This window comes from Procambarus clarkii, chromosome 75, assembly GCF_040958095.1.
Source record: "Procambarus clarkii isolate CNS0578487 chromosome 75, FALCON_Pclarkii_2.0, whole genome shotgun sequence".
NCBI classification, from domain to species: Eukaryota; Metazoa; Arthropoda; class Malacostraca; order Decapoda; family Cambaridae; genus Procambarus; species Procambarus clarkii.
In genome coordinates, this window is record NC_091224.1 from 21,236,015 (window position 1) to 21,256,058 (window position 20,044).

General features: G+C 41.0%; 1 long non-coding RNA gene across 1 annotated transcript in view; it reads right to left on the minus strand.

Moving 5' to 3' along the window:
• The window catches only part of LOC138356958 (uncharacterized), a 184,767-nt gene that overhangs the window by 164,049 nt on the left and 674 nt on the right, over positions 1 to 20,044 (minus strand). Inside the window, exon 2 of the long non-coding RNA XR_011224726.1 lies at positions 17,228 to 17,339. This is a non-coding gene — a long non-coding RNA (uncharacterized lncRNA). The remainder of the gene's footprint in view (positions 1 to 17,227; positions 17,340 to 20,044) is intronic.

Genomic DNA, 20,044 nt, shown 5'->3' on the forward strand with positions numbered 1-20,044 from the left:
CCACACACTAGAAAGTGAAAGGGACGACGACATTTCGGTCCGTCCTGGACCATTCTCCTGGACCATACAATCGACTTGAGAATGGTCCAGGACGGACCGAAACGTCGTCGTCCCTTCACTTTCTAGTGTGTGGGTTTGGTCAACATATTTCAGTCACGTTATTCTGACTCCTCGTCTGCATAGTAACTTTATGCGCCGCACCAACTTGATTATCAAAAACCATCATTCCCGGTAACATTGTGTAACTCGTCCTCTTACAAATCGCTACGGCCAAAAAGACCGTAATTTGAAAATGAAAAATAAGTGAAAATAAATTTTTGAATTTTTTCTCCAAAACATCAAGTTAAGGGCCCGCTGGAAGGTTAGGAAGGCAGAAAGTTCTCCTTAGGTTTCAAAACGTCATGAAAACCGTTAATTGAATGTTTCCTCTAATCTAACTACCTAAATCAGAGGATCCAAAACTGAAAACGGAACAGTATGTCACTTCCGCCGATTCCATTTTTCAATTACGTCTTTTTAGCCTGAGTGCGCATACGAGCGAAAAGCGATGTAATTTCTAAGAGGATGGGTTACACTATCACAGGGATTGGTCGGTACAGCAACGGCCTCGTTGTTTGGAGAGTCGGCGTTCAATCCCCGATGGTCCAAGTGGCTGGCCCGCGTTCCTTACCCTCTGTGCTCATATCCCAGGCCTACTCCTGTCCCCATATCCCTCCCAAATGATATATAATGATGCTGGCTTAGCGCTTAACCTTGCCTCCTTAAGGTTTATGCATTGTATGTTACTAGTTTCTTCCGTCAATTTCCATCTCACACAAACAGTAAGTCGACGCTATGATTCTGAATATCTTGCAATAAAAGATAAACTGAATACCTTAGATTGTAAATACCCAGTCCGAACTCACAGCCCAATCCCTGGAGGTTTAGCCCCATTCTCTAGATTTGCCACTTCATAGAAAAATGCAACCATTTTGCCTAACCAGAAACCTACAAGTCCAAGCTACATACCGGCATAGAAAAACGTCAATATTAAGTAAATTTTAACGGATTAGTTAATTCCTTTAAGAATGCGACGTGTTAGGTGAGAGGACAGGTTGTCCTATTTGTTGGTTGCGACAGCACTCCCCTCAACAGAGTTCCTGGAAGAATAATCATGACTGAAATGCTACATCTTATTCTCTCTCTCTCTCTCCAGACAAGGATTCCAGAGCCTAGAATATATTCCGACTGGAATGGTGCATGACACACTTACGAACCTCGATTATAACGGTGCACCTCACACCACGGAAGTTACCCCCAGCTGGAACACGCATTCCAGAAACGCGTTTATCCGGAAACTAAATTATCACGCGTTTATCCGGAAACTAAACTTCCGGATACACGGCAGCCATTTTGACTTCAACCATGCACTTCACTCCGGGAAACCGGAAAACTACCGTAGCTGAATCACTACGCCTTCAAGACAGGTAAAGAGAGGGAAGAAGGGAGGCCAAGGGCGGGTCTGGAAAACAGACTTAACAGCTCGTACAACAATAGACCCAATAACCATAAGTCTTCGAGCAGGGCAATCAAAGTGCATATAAAGAAAAGGCATTAAACTTTTCTCCTGCCTTTGATCCATTCCGAAGATCAAAAGGCCGCCCAAGACTTTGCGGTGACATTTTATCTAGTCGAAAACTTTGGAGGCGGGGCGGCAGGTCTCTGGCACAATGGCAGAGGGGGAGGGAGGAAGGGAAGGAGAACGTAGTCCACGTGCACCTGAAGGAGGCCTTCGTCGACGAGGCTTCTCCTGCAACTCTTGTAAGCTCCAGCGGGGCTTCGGGGCTACTCTGCCGGTGGCCACAAGTTCTACATTTTAATATATTGAGGCTTTGAGGCGTGATTGGTCCTTTTGTGTCTCCTAAGCAGTCGTGTAGCCCCCCCGCCCCCTTCCTCCACTACCCCCCACAACGAAGACTTGGCACGCGTTCTGTTTATGATCCAAGACTTCAGGGTGCGTTCTGTTTATGATCCAAGACTTCAGGGTGCGTTCTGTTTATGATCCCAAACTTTAAGCTGCGTTCTGTTTATAATCCCAGACTTCAAAGTGCGTTCTGTTTATGATCCAAGACTTCAAGGTGCGTTTTGTTTATGATCCAAGACTTCAAGCTGCGTTATGTTTATAATCCCAGACTTTAAGCTGCGTTCTGTTTGTAATCCCAGACTTTAAGCTGCATTCTGTTTATAATCCCAGACTTTAAGCTGCGTTCTGTTTATAATCCCAGACTTTAAGCTGCGTTCTGTTTATAATCCCAGACTTTAAGCTGCGTTCTGTTTATAATCCCAGACTTTAAGCTGCGTTCTGTTTATGATCCCAGACTTCAAGGTGACGACGGGTGGATGCGACCCGTAAGGGCCATTTCGTCTATTCAGAGCATATGATTATGATACTTAAATAACGCAGATGTGTGTGTTTATATATTTGAGTCTTCTTTTTTATTCTGACACATAAATTGATGGTAGTATTCTGGAAGAAAACAAGAAGCCAGTTAACACTTGCTACGTTCTTTAAGAAATCAATTGAGACTAGTTTCATAGGTGTTTTCTTTCAGAAACCAATGCAAAAATTCCTTTGCTATGCTCTGTAAGGATATAAGTAACCCTGAATTTCTTTCTGTCTTATCATAGTATTATGTCCATCAACTTGGACTGGTCGGTACAGCAACGGCATTGTATCTTATAGGGTCGGCGTTCGATCTCCGATGGTCCAACCTTGTATACACACAACGTAACTGTCCCAATTTTCCGCTTGTGACAACTTGTAATAAAGTTGTTACATCTTGTTATAACGTTTTTATGACGTATTAGAATGTTGTTGCAACTTGCTATATTGGTTGTTACAACTTGTTAGGTGTTAACCCTGGAAATACAAACCGAAACTGTCTCTATTTTCCGCTTGTTACAACTTGTAATAAAGTTGTTACATTTTGGCTTAACGTGTTTATGACGTATTAGAACGTGGTTACAACTTGCTATATTGGTTGTTATAACTGGTTAGGTGTTAAAACTTGTTCGAACGTTGTACCAACGTCGTAGTTTCGTCGTGTGTTTGGCGGGAAGTACTTCACCCCCTCCATCCTATCCCATTATATAGTAGAATGTGCCACACTGACTGACTTTCACTCCCCCCCTCCCCTTCCCTGGGTTGAGACATGCTGAACTCAGTAAATATTATCTGAAGACTGGAACACTTATATATATATTATATTGTGTGTGTGTGTGTGTGTGTGTGTGTGTGTGTGTGTGTGTGTGTGTGTGTGTGTGTGTGTGTGTGTGTGTGTGTGTGTGTAAGCTGGTCAGAATTTCACCTTTGTAAACGCACATTAATTATATTATGTATAAAAGAACATTCCTCGAAGATTGTTTATGTTATGTTTATGTTTATGAGCATTTTACCAGCACTACAATCACCTTCTGTGGTTGATTGTTCAAATAAATTACTGAACTATATGTTTAACAGGTCTCTAACTCCGTCTAAGAAGGACAGAAGAAAATTTGTATATGCTGGTTAGCATTGTAAATGTCTGGCCACGTCTGTGGTAGAAAATAATTAACAAAATCTGCCCCCCCCCTCCCTCTTACTGCCCCATCTCCCACACCCCCCTCTCCACTCCTATACCACACTGATTGCACCCCACCACGCACCCTACACCCTACCTAATACACACACTTATGTAGCTGAATGACAATTGACGGACCAAAGAGCCGAAGCTCAAGCCCCGCAAGCACAACTAGGTGAGTACACTCCCCCCTACTTAATACCTGGTTGATACCTGGTTGACGGGGTTCTGGGAGTTCTTCTACTCCCCAAGCCCAGCCCGAGGCCAGGCTTGACTTGTGAGAGTTTGGTCCACTAGGCTGTTGCTTGGAGCGGCCCGCAGGCCCACATACCCATCCAACCCGTTCTCGCAAATTTAATAAGTCAATATTGACTTATTAAATATGTGCATAGGTGACATATTTAACATAATAGATACCCTTAAAACGATTCATAGAAAACACCGACCTTACCTAACCTTGTTAGTATCTTAAGATAAGCATCCTCTTGCTTCGTAATTACAATTATTACCTAACCTATAATAGGTTTAGGTTAAGTAATAATTGTAATTACGAAGCAATAAGATGCTTATCTTAAGATACTAACAAGGTTAGGTAAGGTCGGTGTTTTCTATGAATCTTTTTAGGGGTATCTATTATGTTTAATAAATCACCTATGCACGTAGTTAATAAGTCAATATTGACTTTACGAATTTGCGAGAACGGGTTGACCCATCACAGCCCGGTTGGTCCGGCACTCCTTGGAGGAATAAATCTAGTTTCCTCTTGAAGATGTCCACGGTTGTTGCGGCAATATTTCTTATGCTTGCTGGGAGGGTGCTGAACAACCGCGGACCTCTGATGTTTATACAGATCCGAAATCCGAAATTCTTGCCCTACATTACCCCACACACACACACCTTCCTCACTGTTTATCCTCCCTCTTTACCAACCCCCCACACTTCCACTGCTTGCCCCCTTCAGTATCCACAACATACACCCCACTACATGCCCCCCCCTCCCATTTCCCACCACCCTCTCCCCACAATTTACCCCCATTCAACACCCCTCCCCCCCCGCATCAGCTACCCACACTGATAGTGTGTGGTATTCGTTGTTTACGTACTTGATCGATTAGAGAGGACGAAGGGGGAATAGAGAAAGGGCGAGAGGGAGGGGGGGGGTATCTTTATTCTTGTTCTAAATTATCGTGTTTTTTTGTGTGTGTTTCACAAGTGAGGTGCTTTTGTTACATTCCACCAGCCTGTGTGCTTTTGTTAAATCTCCTCATGCCCTATTGTTCAAATTCCATCATGCGCTTTTGTTACACCCCCTTTTATGCACGTTTTCAATTTCCCCTACTTGACCTTCGATTAAATTATCGCTATGTTAGTTAAATTTACACTGTACAAATTAAGGATGTGTATATTTGACTATAAATTTAACAGTGTAAATTTAATTATAAATTTAACAGTGTAAATGTAATTATAAATTTAACAGTGTAAATGTAATTATAAATTTAAGTGTAAATTTAATTATAAATTTTAGTGTAAATTTAATTATAAATTTAAGTGTAAAATTAATTATAATTTTAACAGAGTAAATTTAATTATAAATTTAACAGTGAAAATTTAATGATAAATTTAACAGTGCAAATTCAACTGTAAATTTCTTGGACCCATTTATCAAGGTATTTCACTGATCCGAAATTCGGAAAACTATCTGATAACTCCCGGCATCTTTGTGTCAGCGTGCGGCTATCTCCCATAATTCGGTTTAAATCCAGGGATATCCGGTTTATCGAGACAAATTCGTTGGTTATGTTTTAACATTTCATCTGGCCGGTTAATGGGTTAAATATTTATCCCCCCCGGTCGGCCGAGCGGACAGCACACTGGACTTGTGATCCTGTGGTCCTGGGTTCGATCCCAGGCGCCGGCGAGAAACAATGGGCAAAGTTTCTTTCACCCTATGCCCCTGTTACCTAGCAGTAAATAGGTACCTGGGTGTTAGTCAGCTGTCACGGGCTGCTTCCTGGGGGTGGAGGCCTGGTCGAGGACCGGGCCGCGGGGACACTAAAGCCCCGAAATCATCTCAAGATAACCCCCCCCCCACCCCCAAAAAAAAAAAAGTTGTAAGTGTATGGTGTTGTAGAAAGATACATTATTGTAGAGAGAGAATATATATTAATGGACCGAGAATTAATTTATCATCACGGGTTTGAACTATTTTTGTCCACTTCCCTTAACTTCATTTGATTTTTGGGGTGGCTAAATACAAAAAAAAAATTACTGCAATTCATACGATTAAAAATTACAACTGATTTTTTTGAGCTGGGTGTTTGTTTCTGCTTGTGCTTTCAATGGCGCGTGTTTACGCCGCGGTGATAACGAGGAACTTAACTCCTGGCGTGTTAAAAGCACACTGTGACTGAGCATTTTTGTTAATGTTAAGCTTGTTCTGATTCATGCTGTACTGATGTTGGATGGAGGGATGTTAACATGGGGGAAGGGGGAGAGGGAGGGAAGGTGACAGAGGGGGAGGTAAAAGAGGAAGAAAGAGAGAGGGGGGGAATGTGTGCATGCGGAAAAACAGATAACAGAATATCTATTGGTTCACGACTCGGTTATCTGATGAGGAAGGAGAAAGACTATTTTTCTAAAGATCAAGAGATCGAGAGAGAAAGAGAGAAAGAGAGAGAGAGAGAGAGAGAGAGAGAGAGAGAGAGAGAGAGAGAGAGAGAGAGAGAGAGAGAGAGAGAGAGAGAGAGAGAGAGAGAGAGAGTTAGAAAGGCCGGGTCCAAAACCTAAGAGCTCAAATACATGAACACACACACACACGCACACGACCCTCGGCTGGGTGGCTGTATGGGCAGCGCTCTGGGGTCGTAGTCCTAAGCCCCCGGGTTCGCAGAGGCAGAAACAAAAGGCAGTTTCTTTCACCCTGGTGCACCTGTTCACCAAGCAGTAAATAGGTACCTGGGAGTTAGACATCTGCCACGGGCTGCTTCATGGGGGTGCGTGTGTAAGAGCAATATATGTAGTAGACATAATAAGAGGAAAACAAATTGGTTAGAAAGGCGGGGGTCCAAGAGCTAATAGCTCGATTTTGCAGATACAAATAGTAAACATAGACACACACACACACACACACACTATTAAGTAATATAGCAATTGGGGTAGCAACGTTAGGCTACGCTACATGCATGGCTGACAGAAACAATGAAAAAGCCTACTACTCGAGAGCTCTCTCCTACGCCCAGGACTTGTGTCTCCCTCAAAACCTCTCTCTCTCTCTCTCAAATTGTGGTCTGTCCCACTCAAAACACGTTGCCTCCCTTGTCAAAATTTGACCCTTCAAAAGACCCTTTTCAGACGCCTTAAGAACTGATACTCAACCTACATCATGACGATGAGTCAGATGACAGTTATGACAATTCAGACTGCAAGCACCAGGATGATTGAGACGAAAATAACAATGAAGAATTAGGTAATAACAATGAAGAACATACAATAACAATGAAACTTCAGGAAAACAAAAATGAAGAATCAGACAACAAAAATGAAGATTCAGACAATAACAATCAAGATTCAGAAGAAAAAAAATAAATTTATATCAGACGACAAAAACCATAAAGATTCATACAAGATTGATGATTCAGACGACAATCACGATGCAACCCGTCCTCAGTCTATGCTCATTCCATCCAGCGGTCGACCCCAAACACGCATTCATCAATTTTAACATGTTGTTCACTCGAAACAGGAATTTTCTCAAATATAAATTAATATTATTATATATTAGCATATATATATGTGCATATTTAGGCATTGGTTAAGTTAGGTGTTTAGGTTCTGTTGGCGATTATTTATATTTGTAGTACGTGGGTGAAGCATTTACAGCGTTGTTGTTCGAACAAAACTCGTCAGCGAAGCACTGTTCGAGAAAGTGTTCGAACGTCATCAGTTGTAAATCGTGTGAGAAGTTGTATTCATTCATACACAGAGGGTTTGGCGGGTGCTTGGCATCACCTTTGGCCTTTACACACAGAAATCACAATAGCTTGATGCATCAAATGAACAAATGAACCATGTCGTAGCTCAGTCGATTAAGGCAGCGTCTGGGATGCTCCCGGACGCAGGTTCGAATCCTCGTCACGGCCCTTGTTGCTTTGTACCTTTGGCCTTTGTTTATGAGGTCGGGCTGCACGATGAGCATTTCGACAATTACGACGGTGATTCAAACGATAATGAGGGCGAGTAAGACAAAAATCTCAACAATGATGACTCGATTTTGACTTTGATTTTGTGAGGATGAATACTAATGATAACTCCCCCCCCCCCATCATGGTGGACACAAACCTCAGCCAATCCCCTCCCCCCCACTTCATGGGGGGGGGGGGGGGGGATTGGACCTCATGAACCTCAACCAACCAACCCAACATGTATTTTGAAGGCTAGACTAAAGTTCTTTATTTCAGATCTGGTCTCCTTTAATCAATTGTTGCTTTGCTATTTTAAATTACGATCCCTTTTGGGATATATTTATTTTTGCCCGTTTTATTTTAGTGTTGTTATTGTTGGCCCCGAGCAACTTTTATTGAAGGGCAGTTAATGACTAGGCTGCCCCAGAGTTTTACATTCTGAAATAATACGTTTGTTTGACCTCATTGTATAATGTTACTTTGTTCTTTTTCGGTTATCTGTTATAATACAAATTATACTCCAACAATCCGTGTGTGTATGCGTGTGTGTGTGTGTGTGTATGTGTGTGTGTGTGTGTGTGTGTGTGTGTGTGTGTGTGTGTGTGTGTGTGTGTGTGTGTGTATGCGTGTGTGTGTGTGTGTGTGTGTGTGTGTGTGTGTGTGTGTGTGTGTGTATGTATGTATGTGTGTGTGTGTGTGTGTGTGTGTGTGTGTGTGTATGTGTGTGTGTGTGTGTGTGTGTGTGTGTGTGTGTGTGTGTGTGTGTGTGTGTGTGTGTGTGTGTCCAACTATAAACAGCTCATCCTTCAATAATGTTGTTGCTTATCTTAGAGAAACTGGTGAAAATTACAAAAATGTTTTGTTGTACACCAAAATGTTCACGTTATTTATAAACAAATTAGTCCAAACGGCACGCAATTTTTGTTTAAATAAAGAACCTGACAAACCCCTATCTTAGCAATCGTAGGCCTAATATAGTACATGTATGTATTATACTAGACCTAAGAATGTTTAAGACTGGCATCTGGCTTATTTTTCTCGAGCCTTAATAGTATAAACCGTCAACACCGTTGCAACAGTCCATATTTGTACTTACGACCAAACAGTTGCTATAAGTACTATCATCAGAATGAGTTGGTTGTAACTCAACAAAATAAGTATAAACTAAACGAAAGTGAAATTAAAATACATCATTTCTATTATTAAATTACGAAGAAAAAATAACAAGACACAAACACGCGAAAACGAGTGTATTAGAAATCATAAAATTGCTTATATCTGTTTATACATCGGACTTAATTAAGGATATCTCAGGATTACAGTGCCTTAACCACTTTTATCATCCTGTTATCTTACTGAACGCACAAATTTTTTTTTACGCAGTCGACCACGGCGTAAAAACTGCGGTGCTTTAAAGAAAATAAAAACACCGCAATATTAACGCTTCCTAGTCCTTACGATTGCACGTTTGGTGGGTAGCCTAGGCTCTGACGGGTTGGCTTAGGCTAAACCTAAACTCTAAACTTAGGCTAAACTCGATTTTTGTAATGGGTAGAAATCTAGAGAACGACCTCTTCTATCATTCCCAGAAACAGACCTTATTTAAACTTATCCTCCAACACCAACTATTGGTGTAACCTACACAAATGGATTGTTGTGCCTAAAGAAACAGGTCAGGTTTTGTACTTTTAGAATACCACAAAACCCATGCCTAAAACACTAACTATACAACCTAACCTTCCTAGGCCTAATTACAGAATCCTAGGCCTAATATATTCCATTTTAGGCCATATTTAGTATATAACCTATACTTGGCTCTATATAATTAACGTTCCAAATTTTTTCGTGGGCGGAGCAACTGTCCATTTTGTTGGGCCTAATTTAGGCGTACGGTCGGCTATATATATGTGGGATTTTTGGAGCTTTATCTCTCTGTCTTTGTCTTTATCTGGATGTGTGTAATGTCCTGTGCTTGTCGGTTTCGCTCTGCCAATTCTGGCATCTCTGTCCTTCATCTCTGACATTCAAGTGACAAAAGGACATCTCTCTCCTTCAAGTTATCGGTGGCTGTCATTATCCATATTTCCGTTTAAACCGCAAACCCGTTCTCTCAAGTAATAGGTGGCGATGTTAACTTTATCGTAACCAACGCTGCAAATGCAACCTATTAAGAAAGAAAAGTATCAGCTTATGTACGACTTTGTATTATGTACGTTAGAATCTATGCAACCTACCCGTGCTGATACTCATTACTCCCAGAATACGTCAATATTGAGGTGGTTTCAATTCCCCTAAACCACTACAAGTTAAACGTTGGGGGATGATAGCCTAACAAATGTAGTGTTATATATTCCAGGTTGAGGTCTGGCAGCTCTGCTGTCCACTATGACACAGGCACTGTCTTGACAACACGTCCTTTTATCATCTAACACGTTGATTTTTTTTATAAATTCGGCAAAATCCGTTAAAAAGGTGACATTTGTTAAAAAATTACCATAATTTGCATGTTCAATATTGATGTTTTCTAATCGTTGGCCTCAATTGCTTAGGTCGGCTGCTTGAGTTCGTACGAGTCTAGTTAAGCACAATAGTTGCATTTTTTTTTTTTTGTTACGGAATATCAGATCAAGATTACACTTTGGATTGTCAAGGTGTCGTGAACAGTTCACTGGTTCTGTGTTAGGGGCAAGTATCAGGGGGGCAGATGTCAGGGTCAGGTGCAAGCGGACGTGACACCTGCCTCAGCTGGTGAGTACAATATGGATATAACAGGTGTTGTGTGTGTCCGTGGGTGGGTGTGCGCTGGTGAGTGTCAGTGTGTGTGTGGGGGGGGGGTCTCGCTTAGTTGGGCTTGAAGGGGTGTTGGGACTGACACATAGTGCTTGGGTCCCCGTGATGAAATTTCAGTCGACTGGTAAACGAGATTCTGAATCCTTCGATCTATGTTGTAATCTGCCTGGTTCACTACATTTATTTAATACTTTTGTCTAGACGCTGAAAAATTTGGCAATACGATACAATCTTCCCCACAACAAAATAATTACGTACAATTATGTACGTAATGTACAATTACACGAGAGCATTAGTAACAAATTGCCAAAGAAACACATCGATAAAATTCTAACATTTAACTAGTTCTTAAATGGGTCGTATGGCACAGTGGCCTACGTTCTCGACCTACAATCGAGGATCCCGGTTTCGATCCCTGGGCGAGAGAGAAATTGCTGGGCACGATTCCTTTCACCTGATGCCTCTGCTCACCTAGCAGCATATAGCTACCCGGAAGTTGGGCAGCTGATGTGGGTTTGCACCCTAGGAAAGGTCAGGAGTTGGAGCAATGAGACTCGATACAATCCGAAATATAGGCTTCCTGTTCCTGACAACGGGAACTAGATTTAATCTATCACAACGGAGCAACACATGTCAAAATTCATACAGTAGATGGAGCGGAGGTGTATTACAAATCAAAGGAATCAATCACCGTCAATTGAATGCCAACCTTTATCATTAAATACTAAACGCGAGAAAAAGATGACTACAAGACTTCCAATACAGCATTTCAGAATTGTTATTTTATGTATATATGTACCAAATCAGAAACCGTATAGACCAATCGTTAGTGGTACCAGTAAGATCTAAAAGCTTAAATCAAAGTAGCCTATCAACAATTTCATGAAGTGCAAAAACTTAACAACAAGTTCCTAAACCAAAATCCGGATGTAACATGAATAATAATAATAATAATAATAATAATAATAATAATAATAATAATAATAATATTTTATATTAAAAATATAACACTCCAACTACAGTATATGGAAATTTCCACAGCGGGAATACTGATAACTCCCAAAATAAAAAGAACTACATTATATATATACTTACATATACGGTCCATTAGCCTATTATTCCACGGAGCACACACGATTTCTCTTTACTTACCTGAAAAAAGATAGTTTATTGTAAAATAATATATATATATATATTGGTAGAAGATATGGTCGTGAACAAGGTTTTGTAATGAGCACAGGCAATATAATGACAAGAGGGAGTATAATGAGAACAAGGCGTACAAAGAGCGTAGAAAGTATACTATCTTTAGAGTATAATGAGTTTTTAAAATTTCTTAAAATATAATGATCTCTGAAGTAATAGTATGGACAATATAGTTTTTTAAGAATGATGAAATAATAGAGTTATGAAAATATAAACAATTCTGAAAATAATATAGTAACTTCAGGGAGTGCAGAGTTCATTATGAGTAAGACCAGCTGTAAGCACACATCAGGCATATTAAATTTCAAGAAAATACAATAATTTATTTTTTCCCGATGCACAGAAACAGCTGTGATTTTGATTCTTTTGACATTGATCTTCACTACTTAATACTGAAAGAAACCAGAAGTGGGATAATTATCCGTACACACGATGAGTTTCAGATCATGAGGCTATTTTTCCGCATATTTCATATCCGCAGAAATGCCAGAATATTTTGTTTAGAGTAAAGAATATATTAGCCTAGGTTTAATGTTAACGATAAGACTTCTTGAGAGTATTGCATGGAAAAAAACAAAAATATAGTTTCTTGCTAGAGTAAAACAATATATTAGCCTCAGTTTTATGTCAACGATTAGGCTTCCTGAGGATACTGCATGGAGGAAAAACAAATGCCATAGTTTCTTGCCAAGTTTCAGGTCAATACGATGAGACATTCTGAAGACACTAAATAGATAGCTGTCGGAAGCTAGGGAAAGGCAAAAAAATAAAAACCCACTAACCCATCAGGGATACCTAACCATCCTTAGTTCAAATGTTCAATTATTTATTCCTGAGTTCTATGGTTGGTCCGTAGAGCTTAGAAATAACTTTAAAAATCAAACCAATGCTCTAGCCTTTGACTATCATAAGTCACTAGGCTTAACGATAATCTAACTAACAGTTAGGTAGCTAGAAACCGAGACACGCTACTAACGACCACGCTAAATCATTAATCACTAGTACTAAGGTACTAACGACAAGGATAAAGCACAAATAACCAAAGCTAACTACTGTAACATTTAATGAAGACAAGGAGGAGTGACTTCTGTTCCGGATCATCTTAATGACTAACGATTTGAGCTTGATTACCATCTGGTACTGTGCTGAGGACAACCTACCTGTGCTCGCCAGTTGTTACGTCACAGAAAATGATGTACTAAATTGTTCGAATCTAAGCTAACCGAGAACACCCGAATTGAAAACGTGACAACCCGTCAAATTTGCACGCAGCCGTGGTTTAGAGCACATCATATTTTGACGGTGATTGTTCCCTTCAAATACAATGTCTCGTTCGAGAGGACTGAGCCGCTGTGTTTCAAGTGATTAAGCAAGCCTCACAAACGTGAATGTTTACTCACAGAAATCACAATAGCGTGATGCATCAAATGAACAAATCCACAAGGGCCGTGACATCCTCTCGGACGTAGGTTCGAACCCTCGTCGCGGCCCTTGTGGATTTCTTCGTGAATGTTTGTGAGCCGCTATGATGTATAGCGCCCTTTTATTTCTCCGTTTGGGATTTGGACGCCAAAACAAAGTGCAATATCAGAAGACGGGTGCCTTACCATTACCCGCTCTGGTGGCTCTGAACAATTTTAAACAACAACTAGTTGCTTAAAATTAACCTCACGCAAACATAGCTATTTTGTGTTAGGCAGGTCATTCAGTAAATTAAGTAATGGGCTGAGATTAATCATGCACCGGTAAATGTACTTAATCTACTCCAGATATCGTCTAAATAATTCTACCTCTGTCGCCCCTCTTTCAATACACAGAAAAATCACATCATCGCGATAGATCAATGAGAACATCCACGGAAGCCGTGACGAGGATTCGAACCTATAGGCTGTGTGTTCCCAGATGAACGCTCTAAACGGCTGCGCCATGACATGGTCATGACAGAGCCAGAGTGCATGACAGACAGACGGGTGGAAGATTACTGCAAGACGTGGAAGACAAGAGAGATGTGGTAAGAAAGGTAAACTAGATATATATAGTATAGAAAAAGAGTAAGGTAGCCTAAATGTTTTTATTGTGAAAATAATATATTAGGCAAATTTATGGTTAATTATGCAGTCAAATTACATTAATAACTGAAATATTACTATTAAAGAACAGGTTGCCATCAATAGCTAATGGTTACTTAGATATAAACATCATTACTCCTGTAATCAGTGAAAATAAAACCATGAGTTGATTTTCATATTTGCACCGAGGTAAAATAATTTATAAACTGATAACGGACCCTACTAAAAAGTAATTTTAGAGTAATGTTAAGCAATATAGATTTTAAAGACCACTATTGGATAAAATTACAAAACACACAACAAAATAACTACTGAACAGCAACACAGAACACCCAATAGTACATAACATCACACAATACAAAATAACACCACTTGGCTCCAATGAGCACCGACACTTGATAACACCCAATAAGGGAAAGAAATAACAAGAATAGGCTAACAATAACACTCGAATAGCAGGAATAACAATCGACTTGAGGACGATCCAGGACGGACTGAAACGTCGTCGTCCCTTCACTTTCTAGTGTGTGGTTTGGTCAAGAATAGGCTACTCCGCCCGAGCAAGGGTTCTCAAACTGTGAGTACGTGAACTTCACAACATAAGTCAACAGTACAATGGAATTGACACTATTGCAGAAGGGAAGGGAACTATCGGGGGAAAACGCCAAGCCATTACGACTATGTATAGCACTTGGAAGGGATAGGATAAGAATTAGGGATGGAACGGGGGGGGGGAATGGTGTCCAACCACTTGGACGGTCGAGGATTGAACGCCGACTTGCATGAAGCGAGACCGTCGCTCTACCGTCCAGCCCCTAATTCGTTCTGCAATAGTGCCACCTCTGTGAGCAGGAACTGCGGCACGATCTCCCACACTACATCACTGAATGCCCAGATATTAGACCTTTCAGACCAGTTGGCATGAGGTACCTGGAGCTTTGCAATTACTTTATTCACTCTCGTATTCTTGAAGATATCCTCACAGTGTACCCAAAATTTGCCAGTGCAGGCTACTAAATATATGACCCTGTATGACTAACCATCCTACAAGATGGGTATTTTTATTACCACTGCTACCTTATTCACTCTTGTGTTGATATCCTCAAAATGCATCCGGAGTCTGCCAGTGCAGACTGCCTATCACATGCCTCTATAAGACTAACCATCATGTGTGATGGGGATTTTTTAGCATCACGTAGTTAGCTTTTTTTGACACACTCCACTGTACTCCACTTCATATAGTCTAGGGTAGCTGCTCTAATGCAGATGTACCTCATGTATTAATGAAAAAAAAGTGATCCAGTCACGCTCGTAGTCTTGCAATATTTGCAAATTATTTAATTCTATAAAATCGATCTTCAAGATATGTTAAACTTATATAAAAGCAAATATTTTTACTTTTATTGACGCTCGATAACGGACCCTACCATTTAAAAATAATATGTGAAACAAATCTAGCGACATTGCAGGAACCTAGAAGGTGGTTTTGATCTAGAGTTTATTAGGCTACTCTTTGGGACGGTCAACAGGTGTGTAACTTTAATTCAGATGATAATTACATCTGTATTAAGCCACTCGCTCGTTGAAGGTGATATTACGTAATAATGTACTGTTTTCCCAGTTAATTTTAGAATGCTTTAGTCTTAATTAATATCGTAATTACTACCTTTGTCAAAATCAGTCATTCATTTGTATTATTAAAGGTATTGTTTAAACGCAATTATTTGCATTATATTAGTATTGTTATGTACTTTGCATGCACTTTTTTTTGTCTGAAGCAAAATTACAGATCTGTAGCCAAAATTGTCTATAGCCACTTATACCTGAAGTATATAAGATAGATGTTTTTCATGAAAATATGTTCACATTAGCGGAACCTTAAACTGTTGTCGATAAGTCTAGCATCCAAACTGAGGAGCATGAAGGGTGAGTGCGGAGGAGTAACGAAGTTTAAATGTACTGTAGAGATTTTGCAGTGTAATTTAATTCGCGAAGCTATCCGTAGGCCTGTTTACGCAGTCTTAAATAGTTTCTGTAACGAGATTTAACTGTAACTGTAACGAGGCACAGCATGCGAACGTTATGTCACAGATTATGTAAGATAATGGGAACCGATCCTGAATCGCCAACGTGTCAGCCCAAAATTTACTAAATTATTTAGCATAGCATCGTTCTTTTTTATTTATGGCGTCTCGGTACACCAGAGGTAATCTGATGTGGTTATATGTACAAAATATATGATTATTAGAGAATGTAGCAAGAGGAGCCACCTAAGTTCTTAATTAAGGAAATTAAAGGGCCAAATATAAAAAGAGTAATGGAAACTATTGGGCCATATGATGCAGTTCCTATTTATATCCACCAAATTTACGTTACTCAGAGAGAGGTCATCTATGGTCATTCAAACTTTTAATAAGTCTACAGTCGCTACACAGCTTCATATCCGCGTAAATCCATGTCTAAAATTTCTGTACTTCAAACATGACTAATAAAGCGAGCGCCAATGCAATATGGTTATTTACACAACAATTAGTCTGGTGTGGATTGACGTCTGCTAGATTCCTCCTGGTGTTTTACAAAGTAGCGAGCTGGATTGTTCGGCTGCTACCAGCCAACCTGTGACTCATTCCGATTGCTATAACACTTCCTATTTTTGGTTATGAAGATAGCAATTTTTTTTATGTCGACAGAGGACTAAGTGTTGCATGCTCAGGATGAGCTGGACCAATTTGAAAGGGTGGCAAGTTCTGTCATTATCAAGAACAAAACATGCATGATGGGTTGTGGGCGTTGGTGCACTCAGTTACCTGGACAGGTTCATGGTTCCGGCCAGTAGAGTGTATTATGACTCTCAGTATTTACTGGTGTATAACATATGAGGGGCAACCTTGGCTACAAATTGGGAGGTACTTAGTATTCGAATATACAGTATACGAATATGTTGTCACTTATAGGAACTTAACTGTTTCATAAGGCTATAACAATCAATTGCAAAATTCTTTCTCAAGTACGGTATTTGTCTCACGGTTTTCTGATTGATAAGAAAATTGCTAAGGAGATGTACAAAAATAATATTTAGATGTGTAAGGTATGGTATATACCATTCGATTAAATTGGCTCACAGTTTTCCGATTGATAAGAAAAATGGTAAGGAGCTGTAAACAATAATTTTTATATGTGTATGGTATGGGAGATACCATCCGATTAAACGATCTACACTAAGTAAACGTAACGGTGGTATGGTACCATAAGTCATTGGCAATCTTATGTGTTACCTTCAAAAAAGGAAATTATGCAAATGAATAGTGTAAATGTGTTGGGACGTTATTTTGGTAAAATAAGTGCTAGCTATTTGATACATATATGCCAGGGGTATACTGACCTTGATCCATATGCTACAGTATACTGACCTTGATCCATATGCCAGAGTATACTGACCTTGCTTTTAATTCTCCTCACTTTTATTCTTGTGCAATTAATGTTCTTAGTCAGATCTGTAATGACAACGGATTTTTATTGATGACCAGTAAAAAAGTGGATGATTTTTTTGCTCCAAAATACAGTACATAAAGTAAAGTTAGCATTACAGTATACGAATATGTTGTCAAATAGGAACCTAACTGGTTTTTTTATAAGGCTATAACAATCAATTGTAAAATTCTTTCTAAAGTATGGTATTTGTCTCACGGTTTTCTGAGTGATAAGAAAATTGTTAAAGAGATGCACAAAAATAATTTTTGTACATCTGGTGTACAATTTAAGTGAATATCCACTTTTCAAGAGACAAGCAATATGGACAAACTTTCAGGTTAGATGTATTTCTCCGCAACAACGTGAAGAAATCTATAGATAAATTTACAAGACCCTCCCTATTAATGATAGGTTGATGATGTTGAGTATTAGGGACAACTGGTGTGATCAATGTATTAAACTGTGCATAATATGCATATATTATATTTTTGTAAGCAAAAAGTTGTTCTTGTCAATTGGATTAAAGACATCATTGCAGCCTTATGTGAAACAGGCATTAGGAGTGAATTAAATAAGGCTCTTAATATTGACAAAATGTAGGTAAATTAAGAATATGATAATTCTGCTATCTTTCTGGTTGCATATTTGTGAGTGGATCGGCAAGCAGGAGAGTTACTCGGTAGCCAAAATATGAAGTTTTGAAACACCGGATACAGTATAACATTTGGGGCTTATGGTTCCTGCTGTGAAGATATGAAACATTGTTTTAAAGAGAACATTGTTTTAAACGAGAACTGTTTTAAAGAGAAACGCTATATTACAACTACGTGTAATATAGCGTTTCCTTTATAAAATAATGTATGGCGTATATAATATAGTAAAAAAAATACAGCAACCGGGAGATCATACATTAACAGGCTAGATTAACACAAAGTGTGGGCCAGCCAGAATTAAGAGAGGGTAAGCCAGTCTGCTACTGAGGGTAGGCTTAGCCAGTTACAGAGGGTAGCCTAACTAGTTAAGAGGATGGCCCAACCAGTTACAGAGTGGGCCAGTCAGCTACAGATGTTGGGATAAAGTTATAGAGAATGGGCCAGTCGGTTGCAGAGGCTGGCCCAGTCAGCCAGTTACAGAAACTGGTCCAATCAGACAGTTACAGAGGCTGGCTCAGTCAGCCAGTTACAGAGGTTGGGCCAGTCAGCCAGTTACAGAGGCTGGTCCAGTCAGCCAGTTACAGAGGCTGGCACAATCAGCCAGTTACAGAGGCTGGCACAATCAGCCAGTTTCAGAGACTGGTCCAGTCAGCCATATACAGAGGCTGGCTCAGTCAACTAGTTACAGAGGCTGGCTCAGTTAGCCAGTTACAGAGGCTGGCACAGTCAACTAGTTACAGAGACTGGCCCAGTCAGCCAGTTTCAGAGGCTGGTCCAGTCAGCCAGTTACAGACTGGCCCAGTCAGCCAGTTACAGAGGCAGGTCCAGTCAGTCAGTTACAGAGGCTGGCTCAGTCAGCCAGTTACAGAGGCTGGTCCAGTCAGTCAGTTACAGAGGCTGGCTCAGTCAGCCAGTTACAGAGGCTGGCCCAGTCAGCCAGTTACAGAGGCTGGCCCAGTCAGCCAGTTTCAGAGGCTGGTCCAGTCAGCCAGTTACAGACTGGCCCAGTTAGCCAGTTACAGAGGCTGGTCCAGTCAGACAGTTACAGAGGCTGGCTCAGTCAGCCAGTTACAGAGGCTGGTCCAGTCAGTCAGTTACAGAGGCTGGCTCAGTCAGCCAGTTACAGAGGCTGGGCCAGTCAGCCAGTTACAGAGGCTGGTCCAGTCAGCCAGTTACAGAGGCTGGCACAATCAGCCAGTTACAGAGGCTGGCCCAGTCAGCCAGTTTCAGAGGCTGGCCCAGTCAGCCAGTTTCAGAGACTGGCTCAGTCAGCCAATTACAGAGGCTGGCTCAGTCAGCCAGTTACAGAGGCTGGCCCAGTCAGCCAGTTTCAGAGACTGGCCCAGTCAGCCAGTTACAGAGGCTGGATCAGTCAGCCAGTTACAGACTGACCCAGTTAGTCAGTTATAGAGACTGGCCCAATCAGCCAGTTACAGAGGCTGGCCCAATCAGCCAGTTACAGAGGCTGGCCCAGCCAGCCAGTTACAAAGGCTGGTCCAGTCAGCCAGTTACAGAAACTGGCCCAGTTAGCCAGTTACAGAAACTGGCCCAGTCAGCCAGTTACAGAAACTGGCCCAGTCAGCCAGTTACAGAAACTGGCCCAGTCAGCCAGTTACAGAAACTGGCCCAGTCAGCCAGTTACAGAGGCTGGCACAGTCAGCCAGTTACAGAGGCTTGATCAGTCAGCCAGTTACAGAATGACCCAGTCAGTCAGTTACAGAGACTGGCCCAATCAGCCAGTTACAGAGGCTGGCCCAATCAGCCAGTTACAGAGGCTGGCCCAGTCAGCCAGTTACAGAGGCTGGCCCAGTCAGCCAGTTACAGAAACTGGCCCAGTCAGCCAGTTACAGAGGCTGGCCCAGTCAGCCAGTTACAGAGGCTGGCTCAGTCAGCCAGTTACAGAGGCTGGCTCAGTCAGCCAGTTACAGAGGCTGGCTCAGTCAGCCAGTTACAGAGGCTGGCTCAGTCAGTCAGTTACAGAGGCTGGCCCAGTCAGCCAGTTACAGAGGCTGGCTCAGTCAGCCAGTTACAGAGGCTGGCTCAATCAGCCAGTTACAGAGGCTGGCTCAATCAGC